This window comes from Gopherus evgoodei, chromosome 7, assembly GCF_007399415.2.
Source record: "Gopherus evgoodei ecotype Sinaloan lineage chromosome 7, rGopEvg1_v1.p, whole genome shotgun sequence".
NCBI classification, from domain to species: Eukaryota; Metazoa; Chordata; order Testudines; family Testudinidae; genus Gopherus; species Gopherus evgoodei.
The window spans coordinates 24,425,139-24,442,182 of record NC_044328.1 but is presented as its reverse complement, the minus strand read 5'-3'; the positions used below and the strand labels follow the sequence as shown (position 1 = coordinate 24,442,182).

Genomic DNA, 17,044 nt, shown 5'->3' with positions numbered 1-17,044 from the left:
ATCAATGTTTGGTAAAAGCATGTCATAGGTGAATTGGATTCAGATAGTTTCTGAACATGTTAGTTCTTTTGAAGACAGAGCTGACAGCCTTACAGTAAAGCCCAGTGCTCAATACTCACTTCTGGAAATGAGCATTTATACTTACAAATTTATAAATTGTTTGTATTATGGTAGCATATGCCAGCCCCAGCTGAGATAAAGGCTCCATTGTGCTAGGCACTACGCAAACATATTGCAACAAACAACCCCCTACAAAAATCTAAATAGACAAGGCCAACAAAGAGTGGGAGAGAGGAATTATAATCCCCACTTTACAGATGGGGAACTAAGGCACAGTGACATTAAGGGCCAGATTTTTAAATGCATTTGAGGTGTCTAAAGGCAGATAGGTGCTTAGTGGGATTTTCAAAAGCACCTAGGCACTTAAACTCCCTAAGACACCTTCTTTAGGCACCAATAACGCCTTTTAAAATCTGCCCTTAAGTGACTGAGGAGTCCAAGGTAACTCAGGAAGTCCATGGCAGAGCCAGGAACTGAACCCAGATTTGAGTCGCTAGTCCAGAATCCCAACAAGACCATCCTTCCTCTCGACTTCCTGGAAGGTACCAGGGCTGAAAAACCAAACTGCTGAAAGTATTGACACACCAGTTATAAATTGAACAGTCCCAACAAAAGCTCTGCCTTGTTTAAAAATATATCTAAAAAGGGCTACATTCTCAAGCGTCCCTAAATTAAACACCACTAGCCATTACCAGTTGCATCCTATTGTGCTAAACTCTGTCATTTGCACTGCTGTTGTAGCTGGGTTGGTCCCAAGATACGAGAGAGACACAAGGTGGGTGAGGTAATATCTTTTATTGGACCAACTTCTGAACTTCACACAGCTCGAAAGACCTAAAGAAGAGCTCTGTGAAGCTTTCCTCTTCCACGAACAGAAGCTGATCCAATAAAAGATATTATCTCGCCCACCTTGTCTCTCTACATTACATAAGAAGTTTGGAATGTAAATTATAACTATTTCAGTTAATAATGCAACATTTGCACTAAAAAGTTTTAGCATTATTTCTTCATACCTAATTCCAAAACAGACAAAATCCCAGACTTCTAACGTCTGCTCATGTGTTACACTAAAAGAATTAATGGAAATCTCTCTCTCTTTTACAAATCTAAAGTATATTTTTAATTTCTACAAAATATTGCAAGAGTTATTTAAACTGGTCTGTACTTTACTTTCCCATTTCATTTACATTCTCTGCTCAATCTACAGCAACACTGTTCTCTCTCTCTCTTAGTTATTTGTAAGATATATTGTTTGAGGGTTTATTGTTTTCATTTTAAACCACAGATGTTTGTCTCACGATGAGTGTCTAAATGGCCAATTAAAAAGAACATGTCTCCCTAAGTATGGCTTGTGTTCAGCAAGACTTGAGCTTTATTTTCTGTCAAGACATTTGGAAGGATTTAAAGATAAAGCAGTAATATAAAAGAACAAAAAGGTAGTGTAAAGTCCATCATTAACATTATATGACTATAGCTCGCAAGATCCCTCCCTTCATCTTCTTCACAAGGTTCTTTTTAATCTTACAGTCTATTAAAACTGTTCACAGGCTCATGCCACTTCACTCTTCTGATCCCTATGACAGCCACGTGCCAGTCATTCTGCTTCCTTCCCTATCCCATCCAGAGCTCCCTCTCTCTTCCCCTCGGCCACAGATCCACTGCTCTTCTAATTTCACCTTCAAAACTCTTTATACACTTTCCTGTAGTTTATGACTGTCTTTTTGAGAGCATGTACCATTAATGCTGTTCCAGTACAGTACCTTTCTATGAGAGAATTAATCGCTTAATCTTTACTTGTAATTCTCTCCCACAATGTACTTCATCTTTCCAAGATTGAAGGATATTGGATATATACAGTAGCAATCTTTCCCATTCATGAAACTGTCTGCATTTGGAGACATTTTATGATATGAGCACAGCAATGATTTTGCTTGTCCAACAAAAACGGTACTGCAGTCAGATGGGACCCCCTTACTCTTCTAGCATAGGACAAGTGTTACTATCAGAACCAGTATAGAGTCATAGCAGGAATAAGCAAACGTATGGGGAAAACTCAGTATAAAAGGGTGGGTGCAGTTTTAGGATTTCACCTTTTTTCTATCATGGGGAAGTGACAATATCCTTGATTAATAGAAAATCCAGGTTGGACTAACTAGGATAGCTCTATTCCACAGTAGTAGTTGAATAGTTTAATCACAGTTGTTCTCAGTTTGTGGGTTTCAACACCAAAGGTGCCTATCAGCAGTTATTCGTTAAGGGGATGATGAGCTTAGCTCAAAATCCTTTCTCCGATTTTGCAGAAATAGAATGAGTCGTGCACATGTAACTGGACAGCCTGCAGCATCAAAGGTACTATTCCTGCTTGCGCCAACTGTAGCAATTGTGGTTGCATCTCCTCTGAAGAGCACAGAGGATTCTGGAGTGCATTTAAAAAGAGAGCTGTTGAGTGGCTAAACATGGGCTCCCGCAGAGAAAACTTGAGAACTCCCTGCTTTATCTTACAGTTTCCATTAATATCCTTAAAACTTTTGATGAAAAAAAATGGAGGAAATGAAAAGAAATGTGGGAACATGAAATGTTTCAGCCTAAGTTCAAATGAAGTTAGTCACAGACAGTAGTTTTGTCACCAAAACCCTAACCCAGATCTATATCTCCTGTATACTGCTGAATATGTACTTTCTTTATAAATAATCTTAGGATAGACAATTTCAAGCTCAACGTAAAAATCTGTTATACATTTCTTATGGAAGAAAAGCTACATTTGAATCAATATCATGTTATATAATAGTATATAATAAACAACTTTTCCAGATTGTATGCTGCTCTGGGGAAATTCGCTATATTATACATACATGTATATGCCAATTACAACATTAGTGGTTTATTTAATAAAGATCTCAAATACTTGCTAGCTAAATATATCGTAAAAATTAAAAACAAACAAATATACATTTCTATTCATTAGGTCAGTAATGGCATTATCTGCTCAGACAACGTTTAATGATACTCTTACAGTACATTTCTGGAAATACAGATGTATCTGACAGTCTTTCTACTAAATGGATGCAAGTTTCAAGGGTTCATCAAATACCAAGTATCTTGATATTAAAAAAAAAATCATGATATTTACTTTAATGAAACTATAAATATATTGCCCAGATAGGAGTTCACAGTAACAACCTTTAATGAAACAAGGAGAAAAAACTCTAGTATCCCTTCTCATTTCAACCTTAATATTGTGCTATCAAATTCCAATTCAATGGCTACGTCAGCTTTCATAAATCAGATGTCTCACTGAAATGCTTCTTTTAATTTATAACAACAAAACTGTTCAAACCAGCTGAAATATAGCCTAGCATTTTACAAAATAAATCCTTCAATGTGTGAAAAATACAGAGTATCATAAAATAAAATGAAAGTATGTTGTACGTAAATCCATTAATATATACATGCCAAACACTAATGTAAGTGTGGCACAAAAGCCAAATAAATAACAATAAAAGATGAAACGAGAGCCAGGAAAAATTGGTGCAATACCAAACAATAGTTTAAAATACACACTATGCTAATTATCTGAAAAACTGAACAGTAAAATAACCAGCACATTATTAAATCATTGCTGTAGGATACATTCATTCCCTAGTATAAACATTACTTTAACAGATGGAATGTAACTGCAACCCTTTATCACTTGAATATTTTAAATCTTTATCTGTAAAGATACTCACATGGAAATATAGGCTGATAAGTATTTAGATGATCAATTCATTCAAATCCATAAGCACAGCATAAAATCTTAAAGCATCTGACCAGTCTATTGATGTGTGTTCAAAATATTATATACAGATGTATCTCCTTCACAGTTTTCATTCTCTGGCTGTTGGCTCTCATGCCTTCCCTCCCTCTCTCAACAGTAAGCAAAGTTTAATAGATAAAATTCAGCAGCAGGAAATAAAGTGAAAGAATCTCTTAATCTTCGATTGAGCTAACTTAAAAAAAAAGACCTATCATTAACTGTGATTAAACAAAGTAAAGAAGAAATGCGGTCAATAATAAATGCAGTGTAGAAATTAATGTAGCTAGTTATATCAATACAACCTTGTTGCTTGCAGACACAGTATGCAATCTCAGCTGTGTAATCAAAACCCTTCAGTATAATACAGGCTTGCAAAAAGAATCTTAGGGGAGCAGTACTGGAATTACTAGGAATTACTCTCAACCTCCTGAGATTCAAATGCACAAATCAGTAAACTGAAGCAGCTTGAAGCAAGGTGATAAATGAATGACACAATATAAAAGTGGCACTATTCCTCTAAGCGCATAAACTTAGTTCCCACACCCCATACTTTTAAACAGTTATCTTTTTGCCAGGCTAGTTTCCTTTTCAATTAATGTGAAGATTGCTTTTGAACATTCACATTTCTTTACATTATTTTAAACCAGCAGGAACATATAAAATAGAACTATTACTTTAAAGCACACTTGGGCTATTAAGTGTGTTACCGTTTTCAGAAATATCGTGTAATTTCTTAACACCACAAAGTAAGGCATCAAATAATACATCTATGCAAAAGTAGGCATTGCTTCACTTAGCACATCTCTTGTAATTACCTAAATGCATTTAAAACTTTTTTTAATTTTATAGTGAATAGTTTGAAAAAAGACAAAGTAAATCAGTTACCTAAGTAAATGACAAAAACCACCACATTCACTTTTTTGAATATAAAGATGCATATAGAGTAAACTGAAAACCAGCAAACTAGCAAAAAGAGCTCGAAATAAAAAATAATAGTGTGGCTAAATTTTCCAATATTTAAATACACAAAATACAAATCCTACTTTCATATTTTTAATTAGGTACAGATTTTTTTTAGTGGGGAGAGTAAGCATTATTATTTTTTCATTCACTAAGGAATACATCTTCCTCTAAAGAGCAAAGCCAGAGAACAACAGCACAGTAGTTTCTCTTGTCATTATTCAAGATATTTTCTATCTACGGCCTTGATCCTGTAAGCCTTCACACACAAAGAGTAGACCTTACTCACACAAATACATCCATTAATTTCAATGAGACTACTAGAAGGATTCAGGACCCATAGCACAATCTGTTATTCAGTTTTCAGCCTCGCATCTAATAGCTCTGTGAATGTAGTTCACCCTATATTTCTCATTTATTTCTGCAATTTTTAAAATTTATTTTTAACTGACCTACAGCACAGTATTAGTTGCTTGTAAGTACCTTCCCAGAGGCGTTAGAAAAGTAGCAGCTTCAATTCATTTTTACTGATGAGGAATTTTGAAACAATAATCTAAGAGTGCTACAATCACAGACTAATAATAATACTTGGCTGCAACAGAATCTGAGATCTCTAGTATTCCCAAAGGATGCCATTATTTCCAAAGGTTGCCATGGTGATGCTGCAGTATAGCTGCTGTGCCTGCTCTGCTGCTTCCCATTGCAGTCATATGAAAAACTTAAATCAACCCATTTGTTTCACATAGTACAGCTTTCTGAACAAATTGTATACACGACTATAATGTAAAACTTCATTAGTGAACCACACAATTCTGCCGCATCGTTGAGCTTAACATTACAGTATACTAATACAATAGTCCTTAAATTAGACATATTAAATGCCAGAGGCTATAATTCTAAACACAAGACAATTTAACCACCTCTCTGACCTTATGACCAACATTAATTAGAAATGTATCTCCACTATTGCTATTTGGTATATTAAAAACTATAGCTACAGAGCTTTGCAAGGGCATCCCAGTTGAACAGTGACACTAAATTAGATTCTTCCACCTTTCAATTTCAAATCAGCAAGGCAAGGCAGCAGCTTGCCCCAAACTGCTTTCTAACAAGGCTCCTCTTTGCGGAACCATGTATCCTAGATATAACACAACCAAATACACAGATATGTCCTATTTGAGTATGTTGTCTATTTATTTTAGCAGTCACTATTGTAGAGTTTGTGGAGGAGAAGGGAGGAGAAAAACATTGGGTCTGCTGTGTTAAAACTCATTCAGGGCTTGGCTACTTTCGCGCTCAGGGGTGTGAAAAACACCCCCCTGAGCGCTGCAAGATACAGCGCTGTAAAGCCTCAGTGTAATCAGTGCTGCAGCGCTGGGAGCGCGGCTCCCAGCACTGCAAGCTATACCCATAAGGGATGTGGTTTACGTGCAGCGCTGGTAGAGCTCTCTCCCAGCGCTGGCGCTCTGACCACACTCACACTTCAAAGCGCTGCCCCAGCAGCAGCGCTTTGAAATTTCAAGTGTAGCCATACGCTTAGTATTCTCTTTTTAAATGCTTTTAGCTATGGGGTCCACACAGTTAGTTACAGGCTGCAAGTAGGACTGCACACTCAAGCTTCTAAATTCAACTGAACTGAGTTACAAAGTCCTTTGCTAAAACATGCCCAACACAGACATCCAAAGAATGAACAGCCTTTAAAAATCTAACTTCTATATTTCTCTTCACTTCTAAAGGAATGCAAGATGGAAGAGAAATGAGTGGATATTAGTCTGATCTATTGACAAGTCTGTACACTTCTGAGTGGGAATATCTGATGGGAAAAGTAAACTGCATCTTTTAAATCACAGATGCAGCAACATTTTCAGATCTTCATCAAAATAACTTTCTTCAAGTTCCAGGAAGCAAATTCTTTCCTCAGACTGTGGGAAGACACTACTGTGCCTTTGCATTAACCCCTTCTCAAATCCTCTGGACATAAATCCTCTGGACATAAATCACCTCTGTGATCACAGCGGATGGTGACATATTTCAAGGGACTTATTGTTTAACGTAAGTAGTTAACACATCTGTTCCATCTTGTATTTAGCAGGGACTCTTATCAGTTAGTTTCTCAGACCTGAAGAAGAGTTGTGTGTAAACTTAACTGAAGACAAACAGAAGGTCCAATAAAAGATATTACCTTTCTAATCCTTTAGTCATTCTCATGGCTCTTCTCTCAATCCTTATTTATCAACATCCTTCCTAAATTGGGCCCCAAATCTGGATATAACGTTGCAGCAGTAGTCACACCAGTGCCAACTACAGAGGTAAAATAATCTCTCTGTTCTTATTTAAGAACCCTCTATTTATGCATCCCAGGATTGCATTAGCTCTTTTGGCCACAGCATCATATTGGGAGCTCATGTTCATCTGATTATTCAACAGGAACCCTGAATCTTTTTCAAAGTCACTGCTTCCCAGTAAAGGGTATCCTATGGTGTAAGTATGGCCTACATTCTTTGTTCCCAGGTGTATACACTTACATACAGCTATATTAAAATGTATATTGTTTGCTTGTGTCCAGTTTACCAAGTGATATACAGATCACTCTGAACCAGTGACCTGTCCTTTTCATAACCTACCACTTCCCCAGTTTCTGTGTCATTTGCAAACTTCATCAGTGATGCTTTTATATTTTCTTCCAGGTCACTGATAAAAATGTTCAATAGTGTAGGACCTAGAACTGATCACTGTGGGACTCCACTGGAGAAACACCTGCGTCATGTTGACTCCCCATTCACAATTATATTTTGAGATCAATCAGTTAACCAGTTTTTAGCCCATTTAATGTGTTCTGTGTTAATTTTATATTGTTTTAGTTTTTTAATCACATTATGCAGTACTGGGTCAAATGACTTACAGTAGTTTACATATATTAAGTCAACACTAAAACCTTTATCAACAAAAATTGTAATCTCATCAAAAATGATATGATGTTAGGTTGACAGGCTCTATATTCCATAAACCCATGTTGACTTGCATTAGCTACATTACTTTCCTTTAGTTTTTTTATTAATCAAGTCCCATATCAGCAATTCCATTATTTTGCCCAGGATCAACGTCAAGCTGACAGGCCTATAACTACCCAGGACATCCTGTTTATCTGTTTGAAAGAAAACTAATGTTGTAACAATATTTAAGTCTTCTCAAACTTCCCCAGTGCTCGAAGACTTATTGAAAATCAGCATAAGAGTCCAGTGAGTTTCTCAGCCAGTTCTTTTAAAACTCTTGGATTAGAGTTATCTAGACCTCCTGATTTCAAAGTGTCTTACTTTAATAGCATCTGTTTAACATCCTCCAAAGATACTAGTGGAATGGAAGGAGTGTTATCACCATATGATACTATATCATCTGTTTTCCCCAAAACTATGGAACAGAAATATTTATTGAACATTTTTGCCTCTTCTGCATTATTATTGATAATGTTACTACTTCCATTTAGTAATGGACCGATATCTTTGTCAGGATTCTTTCTGTTCCTAACATATTTAAAAAACATTCCTTCTTATTGTCCCTAATTCTACTGGCCATAGATTTCTCCTTATGTCTCTTTGCTTCCTTTTTCTATTTTCTACAATTCATAACTTTTTGTTTATATTCATTACTATCAAGTTTACCGTTCTTCTATTTGTTATATATTATTATATAGATAGATAGATAGATAGATAGATTCCAGGGCTCTCTGCATAGTGCAGTCTCTGGGTGCCTTGGGCCATCAGCAGAAATCAGTCTGCTTGTGTTGAGGTTTTCAGTCAAAACCTCCACCCACCACAAACCATGTGTCAATATAATTCACACTCTCTAAGCCATATCAACAACTTTGCAATTGCCTGGTTTCAGAAAGAGAAGCATTTTCACCTAGTACATTAGAAAATAATTTTTTCGTCTTTCAAACACTAGATGAGAACGAGATAAAGATTGTCTAAATTCCCCAAGTAAGTATATTGAATCATTTGTCCAATCAGGACCAGATTAACCCATCACTGAGCCCCAGGGAAACACATACTTCTGGGCTCCTAGTGCTACCTTCTGATATGAATACCAACAAACAGCTGATAAATGGAAAGAAGAAGAAAAAACCCACACACTTCTGTGATGTTCCTTCCCATACATGCCACTGCAGTAAATTCTTACCCCAGCTTGTTCGTTTACCGCTGTTGGAGAAGGAAGTGTATTTTTTTTAAACCAATCCCCCCTCCTCTCTCTTTGGTTTGGTTGGAAATGGTAAAGGAGTCTCAGCTGTGGGTACATAGCGTACATATCAAACTTGGAGATCACAGTAACCATGCCGAAGTCAAAGCAAAACATCATTGTGCCATTGTGCGTCAGGGCGAGAATTATGGAGCTCTGCAATTCACTGCAGAACTCCTCCACTACACCCTGCTTGGAGCTTTGTCTTAACAGTGTCCCACATCTTCTTGGGCAGGGGCCTCTCACCTTCTGCCCATGGTTGGTCTCAATGTGATGGTGTGTTAAATGCATACACCCAGGAAAGGTGGAGAATGCCTGAGAGAACATTTGTATTAGCTGCTCCATCTGGGCCTTCTGTTAAACCCCTAGTATATCCCCCAAATTGGCAGTGTTATCCATCTGTGTCATCAGAATTTCAGGTCCTAGTTCAGAGTCGGTGGCAAGGGGAGTGATAAGGAAGGCTTCCCTGTCCCGCTAGGCCTTTACCAACTTAATGTAATACATGCGTTCTCAAACTGGGGGTCATAATCCCTCAAGAAATCACAAGGTTATTACATGGGGGGTCGCGAGCTGTCAGACTCCACCCCCAAGTACCGCTTTGCCTCCAGGATTTATAAGCGTTAAATATAAAAGAAGTGTTTTTAATTTATATGGGGAAGTTGCACTCATAGGTTTGCTGTATGAAAGGGGTCACCAATACAAAAGGGGTCACTGATGAAGTAGATTTGGGAGTCCCCTCTCTTTTCCAGGTGTTGTACCTTGTAATCGACAAGACTTACGCATCACAGCACCACGAATGGCCCTACCATCAGGCAAATAACTTACAGTCTGTGGTCTGCAACAGTAGTGGAACTCAATCCCCTGGCTTGAATACTCATAACCATGCTCCTCGGTTATACGCTAGTGTTACTGGGCCCCCTATAGGTTATTCCAGGCAAATGCCTACAACTTTTTAAGTCACTCACGTAACTGGAGGACATATTGGATCAGGTTTTCTGCTCGTGGTCCATGACTTTCCCAGGACTCCCACAGAGCACAGACAACATTCTGTTGTTACTCCTATTGGCACATGGCTAATTCTCTTTTCATCTGCTGCTGCTGTTGCTGCTGGGCAGCGAGCTGCTACAGCAGCTGCTGCTGCAGGGTGGCTTGTTGCTGATGATTTTCAGTGACCCACTTTAACAGCCATTCTAAATCAATCTCTTGTGAGGGTCCTTACAACCCGAAAACCTCTCGTGGTTTCTTCTCTTCTCTTCCCTTCCCTTCTCGGCTCCCTGTACAGTGACCCCTCCCCCACACCCAGAATCCCATAACACACCAAACCCTCAAAACCCCACCCCGCTGAGCCTCACCGCCTGCATCAAAAGCCTCCCACACCTGGACCCCCACTCCACTGAACTCCAATCAGCTACACCCTGACCCCACCCACCAAACCCCACTCCCCCAGCCTACTCCCCCCAAATAAGCCCTAACCACCTTCACCTGGACTCCCCTGAAGAGTCCCATTCCCCATGCACCCAGAACCCTGCACTGAGACCCTGTGCATCCAGATTTCTGCCCCTGCATCCAGACCCCAGCACTGAGTTGCCTGCACCCAGATTGAGCCATACAGAACCCTGGTAATCTTAAGGGAATTCTGCACCAAAAAATTATTTAAAAATTTAATTTTGCAAAGTTCTGCATATTTTAATTGTCAAAATAACACAGAAACACAGCAACAATATAATTACACCATTTTCAATTATTTTGGTAATTTATTTCAAAATACTTGTCAGTAAATAAAAAAATGATGTGATTATTTTGTGTAATTTTGACAAAATATGCAGAATTTTAAAATATTGTGTGCATAATATTTAATTTTTTTAATGCAGAAATCCCTCATGAGTAAAAAGTGCCAAATTTGTTATATTAGACATACATGTCACCTTTCCTCCCATCTCTTTGCCTCTTCCCTGCTTGCAATCCTGCTGGCCATGAAAGTACTTGTAAATATCAATACGCTACTAAGGAATAGGAAAAAATAAGTGTGCACTGTTATAGTGCACCTGTATGCAGTTATACCCCACCCTGCCCCAGAGTTCTAGGTTTGTTGCTGGAGGGATACCCAGCAGAGGATTTGGGAAATTTAAATAGTGTTGCAAATCTCATTTTCGAGAGATCAATAGATTTATTTTTAGCTTCATCAGGAGCTTTGACATGAATCCTTCATTATATGCAAGGTTTTTTTTCCCAATTATAAATATAAGCATGATTTCCTATTCCTTCAACCTGCATTCTTTGTTCCTAGATGTATAACCTTGCATTTAGCTCAGGGATAGGCAAACTCTTTGGCCTGAGGCCCACATCTGGGTATGGAAATTGTATGGCGGGCCATGAATGCTCACGAAATTGGGGTTGCGGTGTGGGAGGGGGTGCGGGCCAGAAATGAGGAGTTCCGGGTGCAGGAGGGGGATCAGGGCTGGGGCAGGGAGCTGGAGTGCGGGGGGGGGGGAGATGAGGGCTCTACATGGGGTGCGGGCTCTGGGGTATAGCCGCGGATGAGGAGTTTTGGGTGCAGGAGGGTGCTCCGGGCTGGGACCAAGGGATTACGAGGACAGGAGGGGGATCAGGCCTGGGGCAGGGGTTGGGCCATGGAGGGGGGAGTGAGGATTCTGGCTGGTGGGTGCAGACTCTGGGTTGGGGCTGGGGATGAGGGGTTTGGGTTGCAGAACGGGGCTCAGGGCTGGGGCGGAGGGTTGGGGCTCAGGAGGGAGTTCAGGGGTGCAGGCTCTGGGTGTGCTTACCTCAAGCAGCATTCAGAAGCAGCAGCATGACCCCCTCTGGCTTCAACATCGAGGCATGGCTGGGCGGCTCTGTGCGCTGCCCTGTGTGCAGGCACCGCCCTTGCAGCTCCCATTGGCTGCTGTTCCCTGGCTGCCCCTATGGGTAGGAGCCGGAGTGGGGACATGCTGCTGCTTCTTGGCCAATGGGAGCTGCAGGGGCAGCGCTTGGGGTGGGGGAAGCATGCAGAGCCCCCAGCTGTCCCTACATGTAGGAACCAGAGGGGAGACCTACCGCTGCTTCAGTCAGTCACGCGGACCAGGGCAAGCCCTCAATCCTGCTCCCCAGCTGGAGCGCTGGGGCAGGGCAAGCCCCAGACCCCGCTACCCAGTGGGAGCTTGAGTGCTGGATTAAAACGGCTGATGGGCTGGATGTGGCCCACAGGTTGTAATCTGCCCACCCCTGATTTAGCTGTAGTCAAAAGGCATCTTGTTCAAGTGAGCCCAGCTTAAAGAAATCCAGACCAGTCTATGCAACTGACCAATCCTTTAGATCAGAGGTTGGCAAACTACAGCCCTTGAGCTCCAGCCAGGAAGCGGGGTTTGGGGCTTGCCCCACTCCGGCACTCTAGGTGTGGAGTGGGGTCGGGGTCTTGCCCCACTCCGCATGGCTCTCAGAAGCAGCAGCATGTCTCCACTCCGGCTCCTACCCATAGGGGCAGCCAGGGAACAGCAGCCAATGGGAGCTGCAGGGGCGGTGCCTGCACACAGGGCAGTGCGCAGAGCCACCTGGCTGCACCTTCACATAGGAGCTGAAGGGGGTACATGCCACTGTTTCTGGGAGCTGCTTGAAGTAAGCGCTGCCTGGAGCCTGAACCCCTCCTGTGCCCCAACCCCCTGCCCCAGCCCTGATCCCCCTCCCACCCTCCAAACTCCTTGGTCCCAGCCCGGAGCACCCTCCTGCACCCCCCCCAACTCCTCATCCACAGCCCCATCCCAGAGCCCACGCCCCCAGCCAGAGCCCTCACATCCTCCTGCACCCCAACTCCCAATTTCATCAGCATTCATGGCCCGGCATACAATTTCCATACCCAGATGTGGCCCTTGGGCCAAAAAGTTTGCTTACCCCTGCTTTAGATTTTACACAAATTGTTTCACATTTAGGGTGGGGACAAAAATCAAACTGAATTATAGCTTTGTATTCATCTTGGGGCCACACATTTTCAGGACAAATTTATTCTTTTCATTCATTAATAAAGGAAACTAGATTGAATGGATCTTTCTTTAAAACTCCCCATCAACATTTCCTTAAGGATATGACACATACGTGTCTTAAGCTTGGCAAGATCTATTTAAAATCTTACAGGATACAAAGCAACAGAAAGATCCCTACAACCTCCATGCTTCATTTGAAACTCCTCCCCATCATAATAGTTACAAGTCATTATTCCACATTACCAGAACCATGCTGAGAATAAAATATTAGATTTTAAATCATTAGATTTTTAATGAAGCACCTATCGTGTGCAGTTCCTTGCAGCAATATGTCAATGACATCAATTTGCCAGACAACAAACTGCACTACTTAAATGTAGCAGGCATACAAAGTGTAAGATGTAACACATAGCCTGAAAATTATTGAAGAAAGCTATCCATTTCTGTACAAACTGCATCTTAAAAAAGAGAGGTCAAATCAATTTAGCTCAAGGTGACTCCGATTGTATAAATTGGTTATCCTTGGAATCCAGTACTGATGGGAGTGAACAGAATACAAAATAAGCATGATCAGGTTGTTGCATGGAAATATTTCTACTCTTGCTGAGCTACTACTTAATGTAATGCAACCTTTAAAACTATATATGCCGTCCAAAATTATTAAAATAGTATGTTTCTCAAACAAGATAATATGGATGAACATTCATTACAGCATTATGTATGCTAGAGTGAGGAGTTTAAATGTTTATTAGTAGCAGAAGAGTAGGAACTTAAGTTCATTTTGAAACCCTGGTATGACAGGTCTTAGGTAGTGTTTAAGGGTTCGATGGTAATGAACACTCCAAAGCAACATATTACTTCTGCTGGATATGCAGCAAGGAAATCTCCTTGCATGGACTGTGTACTTCAAACTGTCCAGGGAGCCTCCTAAAACCCATTAGGGCATGGCTACACTTTGCCTAGCTTCCTTCCCCTCATATATCTTCCTCTGTCCCATGTGACAAAAACTGAAGGCTCACCTCAGGGAAGTGAGGTCCATCCAACTGTATCCCCCATTTGTCTGCATTTCCCAAACTGATATTTCTACTACATTTTAATGTCTATTCCACACAAGAAGGAGAGTTATTTTAAAGGGCAAGAACTCAGGGGAAAGAGATCAGAATTTATATGCACTCACCATGAATAAAAGATAAAAGGGGATAGTTTACAAAAGGAAGCAAGTTAGTCAACCTAGAAATCAATGTACATGTAACCCTTCTGCCCCTCTGAGTTGGCAGCAACAAGGGCCGGGTTCAGTATCCAGGGTTTCTGTTTCAATAACGCAATGCAAAACCGGCTTGAGCCCCCACCCAGTGACCTGGGCCACTTACATACCACACTCCCCTGGGCGCCTCTAGGAGGCAATACTTCCCCTCTCGCAAGTATGGAGTCCAAGTGTAGCAAAATCCTTTTAATAAAGGAGGGAAACAATGCGGCATTATGTTGGGGACACACCACAAACAGGATTCATAACACAAACCATGAGCAAAAGACACACCTCCAAGTAAGTTTGGCAATGTTCTTTTCTCCTCAGGGTCTTAAAGTCTAAATCACCCCAAAGTCCAACAACCCAAAAGTCTCTGTCCATAGTCAGGGCCACTCCAGAGTTCAAAAGTTCATCTACAGAGTTTTACCCCCCCAGCCTGGGTGGAATTGGGGGGGGGGCACATGGGGTGTTAAAGGACACCTTACGTGGGCCGAGGCCGACTGCCTCATCTCTTCGTGGACGTCTGCTGCAGCCTTCACCGTGAACGGCTCTGCTCCTCCAGCCGCTCCGCTCCTCCAGCTGTCCCCACAAACTGCTCCACTCTGCTCCACTCATTGTTCCGTGGGCCGCTCCAACAGTCCCACAAGCTGCTCCACTCTACCAGCTGCTCCGCTCCACCAGCCGTCCCATGAATCACTCCAGCTGTCCCCGCAAACTGCTCAGCTCCACTCCACTGGCCACTCCAACTGTCCTGCAAACTGCTCTGCCAGCCGCTTAGCAATATATGTTCAGGCTCCCCTACTAGTTAACACAGCACTCAGTGATCTCAGCTCAGTAATTTTAGCTCTTTTAGTGGTTTCAGCTCTTAGCGATTTCAGCTTGTAGTAGGCGAGCCCCACTGCTGGTGCACCATTGGCCCAAAGTGAATTCAGCTCAGCAGCCTCTAGCTAGACTCCTAATGGAATCAAAATTAGCTCTGCTATTCAACGGTGGAGAGAGAAAGAGAGAGAGAGAGAAAGAAGGAGGTGCAATTGGTGTGCCAAGCCCTCAAAAGGGGCCCATACCATCAGGTACACACACCTGTCCCCAACCTCTCTCAATTCACTGGTTTTGGAACCTGTGTCCCTTGTCTAGCGAGTGCTACTTAGGTGAGGCCCTCTGTCATAAAACAGACTCATAGTCCTTCATTCACATAATCAGCGTAACAACACTTTACTCCTCCTACCCCAATAACCGAGAAATTGGGGATCCCACAGCTGTCAAAGTGACCATTTGGGGCTGCTGTGGGCTCATGCTAGACGGACTGGGTGTGCCTATGCAAACAAGATCAGCCTCCTAAGTTCTTTTCCACACTTGCCATAATTCACCACCAGATGTCAGGGTAGAGCTCATCCTGACTCTGCTTACATACAGACAATAGAATGGACTGTGCCTACCAGCGGTGGGTTAGTATATTCTATGTTATTGAATATAACCCCAAACACACACAATCTCAGGTCTAGTTGGCAAGCCTAGATAATGAGTTGTTCATTCCCAAATGCTGAATTTTGACTTTTTCAAGACCATTTTCAAAATTTTTAGTATAGTGCCTTGCAATTGACATATATATGCTCTTAGTTTGAGACTAGGCCTTTTCAAAATCACAGCCTCACACTCCACAGGATCAGCAGAGATACAGATTCAATTGCTCACTGGGTGATGTAAACAATTAAACAGTTGCCTGTGGCTTATTACAAACACAGCAGATGCCCAAGCTCCTCCTTAACACTGGAACAGGTGAAGCAAGGAAAACAGGTGAGGGGGCATAGAGGCCAGAGGCTGGACTGGGGAAAGATAAAGGAAGATAGTAGAGGGGAGGTTCACGGAACTGTCATCCTTCAGGGACATGCATCTGAAAACTGACCAGCTTGACAGCTGCACTATGTTCCTTGATAAATTCCATCCTCCACGTTTTTTGGTTGCATTGCTCAGTTATACCGTGTTCCTTCTGTAATGTGTGGTAGTTTCACGTTGGGATTTATGGGATTTCATGTTGGGCTTGCTCCTTTCTGTAACTCCATTGAAGTGTTTGTATCAAAGCAACAGAAGCAAAAATGCATAAAGCTGTGCAACTTGTTTATCAGCTGCCAAGAGCATTATTTAACCCATGTTACTTAGTGACCCCTTTTGAAATCCCTTATTTCTCAAGCTAACAAAACAAAAGCTACATGACAAATACTTGTTAGAAATTATGTAATTTCTCCCACCTTTTACAATGCATTCAGCTGAGATGACATTTTAATTTAGCATACTAATTCTACATCCATAATAAATGACTTTCTCAATTAGCTAATAATATATTACAATATGCATTCAGTGATTACATGCAATTTAAAAAAAAATTCCACTGGCACTAGAAATACACAAACAACTTTTTTTTTTTTTTCAGGGGGCCAGGAGTGACCCAACAGGCAAGATGCTCATTGCTGGACTTGGGAGACAGACATTTTACTTTTGGCACTTGTGCGTTTAACTTACATTGAGTAAAAGAGAGCAAATCAGTCAGGAGGCCAGTGATGCAGCAACGTGCTCAGAAGTAGGGGAGAAGAGAGAATTGCAAGCAAGTTTAAAATCAGAGATTAGGAATTCCTACTCCTTGCTTTCCATCCTTCTCCTAGCAGAAGTTCTTTAAATGGTAGCTGAAAACAGCAAGATAGCATGCTCCAATGCTGTAGGTTAAGGAAACAGCATACTCCAAAATTCCTAGATTTAAAGGAAAAGAGAGTAGTTCTTTTT

The 17,044-nt window shown here is 41.3% G+C and overlaps 1 protein-coding gene across 3 annotated transcripts in view; it reads right to left on the bottom strand.

Moving 5' to 3' along the window:
- Positions 1 to 17,044, bottom strand: part of PTPRE (protein tyrosine phosphatase receptor type E) — a 244,273-nt gene that overhangs the window by 136,344 nt on the left and 90,885 nt on the right. Inside the window, exon 1 of one of the 3 annotated variants that reach the window (XM_030570082.1) lies at positions 3,789 to 3,835. The exons of the other annotated variants lie outside the window; for them this stretch is intronic. The gene's annotated coding sequence lies outside the window, so the exon portion shown is untranslated. Of the gene's footprint in view, positions 1 to 3,788; positions 3,836 to 17,044 lie in introns of those variants that run through there. 3 annotated transcript variants of the gene reach the window in all.